Here is a 5937-nt window from a genome sequence, read left to right on the forward strand (position 1 = left end):
GAGATAGTTCGAATAACTTTGCGTCATTATTACTATATTAATCATGTTTTTCAGAAGTACCCTTTTGTATACGTAATTAAACTCATTAAATTTTCCATATCTCAATATTCAATTGTGGACCTCAAGAAGCATATAATTGGGTTTTAGAATTCGCTTAATTCAAGCCCTTAAATCGAGTATTTAAATTTTATTAAGTTAGCTCTTATCGTTTTAAAAAAATTAATCCATTAAAGTATAATTAAAAATTATTTTAGATTAATATAAAATAAAATAATTATATAATATTAAAAAACAAAATAAACAAATACCCCTCCCCCATCGTCCCTATCCCCAACCATCTCTCAATTATTACCTTCTTGATCTTTAATTCAGTTCTGATTGTCTTGTTTGTTTGTGTGGATTTGAGGCATGCAGCCATGCTCCCTACATAAATAGTATCATGCTTGACTTTTTTTCTCCCCACTTGGCCTTTATGTATAGCTAGCTTAATAATTGATAGATTTTCATCACCACCTCCACCCATTGTTGTTGACGTTGAGAGCTCAATAGATACTGAAGCTAACCCTACTTTAATGGTGGACGGTAGGGAAAATGTTGTGCCTGTTAAGTTAGGTTTTGAACTAATGTCCATAATGAGAATATAGAACTATCACAAAACAATAAAAAAAAAAAAGAAAAGAAAAATAAAGCATACAGATTTTACGTGAAAAACCGTTTTGGGAAAAATTAAGGGTAGAGGAGAAGAAAATTCACTAATTTCGAATTCGAATGATATAAGAGGAGTTTAAACTACATCTATTTATAGGTTGAAAAACCTTATTCTAATCAATGTCACATAGATGAAGTGTAGTAAGGTTAAAAAATATTATTCTAATCAATGTAAAATAAAAGAAGTATAGTTCTATATGGATTTTACTTTTATTTTATTTTACCATTGTATTTTATTTTAACAACGACTCGAGTCACTCAACTCTAACAATCTCCACCTTGACACTAACTCTCAACAAACAAGTTCTCCACCTTTTCCATGAAACCCCTTAAGGATGTTCTTCAACAATGAACACCAACCAAGTCCAAGCAATGCTCAAACTTGGTTATAGGAAGTGACTTAGTCATCATATCTGCAGGATTTTCATGAATACTAACTTCGTTCACAACAATATCAGTATGAGCAATAATATCACGCACAAAATGATGCCAAACATCAATGTGCTTTGTTCTCTCATGAAACATTTTATCCTTCATAAGGAATATGACACCCTGCATGTCACAAAACACTGTATTGATCTGAAGGTCTTTACTGAGTTCACCAAATAGTCCCTTTAACCAAATAACTTCTTTACAAGCCTCAGTAATCACCATGTACTCAGCTCCAGTTATAGACAAAGCAATTGTAGTTTGCAAAGTGACTTTCCAATTGATTGCGCAACCCCCAAGTGTAATGACATACCCTATGAGAGACCTTATTTTATCAAGATCTCCAGCAAAATTAGAACCAACATACCCAATGGCTCCATCTTTAGTTCTTCCAAACTGTAAGCAAACATCAATAGTGTAATAGCCTGATTTAGGGCCAAAACGAAATAGTGGTTTCGAAACCACAAATCTGAGATAAAAATAGTAGTTTTATTATCATTTTAAGGTCTATGGCATGATTTCATGACTGTGTGAAAATTTTGTTTAGAAATTTTATCGATAGAGGGTCCAATTTGACATTTAGGACTAAATTGCAAAAGTTGTAAAATGTGTGTTCTAGTTCACAAAGGTACTAAGTACTTGTGAGTAATGGGCTTTTAAAGTGGAGGTCCTTGTATAGTAATTAGACCATTATACTAGTTTGGACAAAAATACCTAAAGGAAGATAAAACATCATAGTTTTTAATGAAGGGTAATTTAGTCATTTAGTAAATAAAATAATAAAATGGGCAAACAAAGCCAAAAATTTGGTATCATCCTCATCAAGTTGGCTGAAACTCTCATATACACCATAGCTAGGGTTTTTCCAAGCTTTCAAGCTCAATAGTAAGTGCATTCAAGCCCCGTTTTTATTGTTCTTTACATTTTTGAAATCCTCGTAGCTCGGTTTGCCTATTTCTACCATTATTTCGAGTTAGGGTTTATGTTTAAAAATTTACCCATGAATGATATGCATGTATTTTGATGTTTGATGGTAGAATATGAATGTTTGAGGTTAGGAGAACGATCTTTTCTAAGCGATTTTTAGCGAAAACGAGCAAAACGGTATAATCGGTAAAAATACCTAATGCTCATAAGTACATGTTAAAGTGAGAATTTGATGTTGTTATAGAAGAGAAAAATGTTCAACATGTCATAAAACATAAGAATAAGGGCTGAAATTAAATTTCCGAGCCTAGGGGAAAAATAATAATTTTGTAAAAGTTAGGGGGCAAAAATGTAATTTTTTCATAATGTGATTTTTGGATTGAAATAAATAGTGTGAGTGTTAAATGAGCTAAATGTGTTGTTATAGATCAAGAAAGGCGTGGAATCGACCTCGAACGGGGGAAGGAAAAGGTTTTGGACTAAATTGCAAAATTTCCATATTTTGCACCGAGGTAAGTTTGTATGTAAATAATAAATTAACTTCATTTACATTTTTGTATTTCAGCCTATTTTATATATTTTAGTTGATTTTGAATCATAAATCGACTATTGGAAGAATGGTAATAAGTAATAGTGAGAGAAATCCCGGTTGAACTTTCGGAAAGATTGAATAATATAGATGAAATGTAGCTAGGTCACATGTATGGTGCTGAGTGCACATCATGTGTACAAGAGAGCTACGAGATACTATGTAGTAGCTAGGTCACATGTGTGATACGGGATGTATCCCATGTAGATAAGAGAGCTACGGGAAAGGATAAATGTAGCTAGGTCGCATGTGTGATTCCAAGTGAAGGACACCATGTAGATAAGAGAACTATGAGATAAATTGGCTAGGTCACATGGGTGGTACTAAGTGTTCACCATGTGTACAAGAGAGCCGAATTATATGAAATATGATGGTGGAGCTGTGTGCTAAAACCACCAAGTATCGAGGATTGATCCGAATTGTTCAACGGGATGATTTTATAGTGACATTGTAATCATGAACCTACACTTGTGATGTATGAAATATGGTGAAAGTGAATTGTGATATGTAGGCTAAATGAGGTAAATACAAAGAAAGTGTGAAAGAGTGAATTAGCAATAATACTGTTTTGGACAGTTGCAGTGACGTGAATTTTAAAAATCACAAAAAATAGTAGGAATTTAATTAGAGGCTGAGTGAGATATGAATTTAAAGATTAATGAGTATATTTTCATGTAAAAGAAACAGAGAAAGTAAAGGAACTCTGTATTTTGAGATATTTATATTTGTGTGTGACTTGCTCAGAATGACTATGTGATCCCCTGTTCTAACTTTGAAAAATCATCAAAAATTGTAAAAAACTAATTAAGAAATATAGTTTATATTTCTAGATTCATTATTGAGTCTAGTTTTAAATTAAACAAATTTCATGGCTATTTGAATTGTGTACTGGGATATATTCAATTCGTAGTGAACAGAGGTCAGATCAGTCGAGCTGTATAACAGGGGAAATTTTAACTAATAAACTGTACTAATTGGCTCAACCAAAAATTCTAGAAAAAAATTACTAAGAAGTAATATGAGTCTAGTTTCAGAAAAATTTTACGGATTTGAATTTCAAGTTTTGTAACTCGAGTTATGATTTATTTAGTAAGTATGACGCAGTAGAGACAGCTTGACCAAAGTGGAGTAAATGGTGAAATTAAAAGTAGATAAACTTGAGTTATTGTGTAAACATATTAGATTCTTTATTCATTATTTACATACTTGCTTACTAAGCTATAAGCTTACCTTCTTTTCTCTCTTTTGTCTTATAGTGTCATCCAGCTTGCACAGGAGTCAAGGATCGTTGAAGATCTGCCTGCACTATTAATATTTTTGGCTATTCGAACTAAATATTTTGAATTATGGCATGTATAGTAGACTTAGTTATTTTGTTACGTGTCATAATTGTCTAGGTTTTACAATATTAAGTATAGTATTTGACCGATTATATTGTACGAAGCTTTTGAAATTGGCTAATATTATTAAAGGCATATGTTATAATGATTTATGATCTAATTGTATGCCATATTTTTGTCTTGGTTTTATTTAATGGTATGTACTATGATTCGGTAATACCTCGTACTCTGTTCCGGTGACGGATACGGGTAAGGGGTGTTACAAATAGTACCTCATAAGTATAAAAAAATCCACTAAACTATTTTTCAGTGTTCTTTACCGGGATTCACCATATATCTACTAACTGCACTAACTGCAAATGACAAATCTGGACGTGAGCAAACCATAACATACATGAAAGATCTCACTGCACTAAAATATAGAACATGTGACATGTAGTCAACCTCATTATTTGATTGCGGAGACAAAGCCGATGAAAGTCTAAAGTGGGCTGCTAATGGAGTACTAACAGGCTTGGCATTCTGCATATTGAACTTTCGGAGACAAAGCCTTTCTGACTTAGGTACAATTTGCATGCTTTTCTATCTCTAAGAATCTCCATCCGAAGTATCTTCTTTGTTGCTCCCAAATCATTTATCTCAAATTCTTTATTAAGCTGGGCTTTGACCTTTCTTATCTCTTATTTATCTTTGATTGCTATCAATATGTCATCAACATGGAGAAATAGATACATAAAAGAACCATCATTGTTTTTCTTAAAATAAACACAACTATCAAAGCTTTTTTTTTTTTTGAAATCATGAGTAGTCATAAAAGAATCCAACCTCTCGTACCATTGCCTTGGTGGCTGTTTCAAGCCATAAAAGGACTTTTTCAGCAAGCAAACATAGTCCTCCTTTTCTGAGATTGTAAAACCCTCTGATTGTTGCATGTAAATATCTTCCTCAAGTCTCCATCTAACTGCTCAAGCTCTAAATCATACATGGCCATAATACCAAGCAAGACTCGAATTGAACTATGCTTCAGAACTGGAGAAAACACATCTACGAAGTCTACACATGGAATCCGACTGTAACCTTTTACAATCAGCCTTGTTTTATATCTGGGTTCTTCAAACTCTTGGAGTTCCTTCTCATTGGGGCTTGAAATAGGCAAATGTTTCCACATAGGGGCTTGAATTTTTTTATCCAAGTTAGTCCTTAAAGTTGACAATTGTTTCCTCATTAGGGCATGAGCTTGGCAATTATTCCTACATTAGGGTCTGAACTCTAGGGTTTTAAAAAACTAACTTGGACAAAAAAAAGTTCAAGCCCTAATGTGAGAACAGTTGCCAAATTCATGGCCTAACTTGGACAAAAAAAAAAGTTCAAACCCTATGTGTGAAAAGTTGCCAAGTTCATTTAATTTCTTTTTATTTTTTGTGCAATGTATGTTTATAGATAGAGGAGGAGTTGCAAATATAAGAATTTAAGAGTATATTTAGATGGAAATTTTTAAATTTTGAGATTTTTAAAATGATAGTATTTTAGAATTCATTAATTCAAAATGTTAGAATTGGTAATTGCTATCGTTGTGTAAATAACTTTTTAGGAAAAAAATAGATAATTGAGATTTTACGATTTAAAAATAATTATAAAAGAATAGTTGTATTAAAATAAATAATACAGAATACTTAACATGGATATCATGATATTTTATCTTATAATGGGATCATGTATATTAATTCAAATAAAATTATGAGGAATTTGAAAACTACATCTTTAGGTAGAATTTGAAGAACGAAATTGACCTATTGAAATTCCTTTTGAAATTCTCCAATATATTTACTTGAACAAATAAATTCATTTTAGTATTTTGAAAATCTTGATATCAATAAAATTCCTACTACAAATCTCTCACCCCAAACACATCCTAAATCATGAATTTTCTAATCCTAAAAGTAG

At 32.0% G+C, this 5937-nt stretch overlaps 1 long non-coding RNA gene across 1 annotated transcript; it reads left to right on the top strand.

Annotated features, from left to right (window-relative positions):
* The first annotated feature begins 1944 nt into the window (after positions 1-1944).
* On the top strand, positions 1945-4163 carry LOC128286541 (uncharacterized). Its single transcript, XR_008277146.1, has 3 exons — positions 1945-2022; positions 2492-2576; positions 3910-4163. It is a non-coding gene; the product is annotated as an uncharacterized LOC128286541 (long non-coding RNA).
* The last annotated feature ends 1774 nt before the right edge of the window (positions 4164-5937 follow it).

The sequence above is a fragment of the Gossypium arboreum genome, chromosome 13 (genome assembly GCF_025698485.1).
Source record: "Gossypium arboreum isolate Shixiya-1 chromosome 13, ASM2569848v2, whole genome shotgun sequence".
Lineage (NCBI taxonomy): Eukaryota > Viridiplantae > Streptophyta > Magnoliopsida > Malvales > Malvaceae > Gossypium > Gossypium arboreum.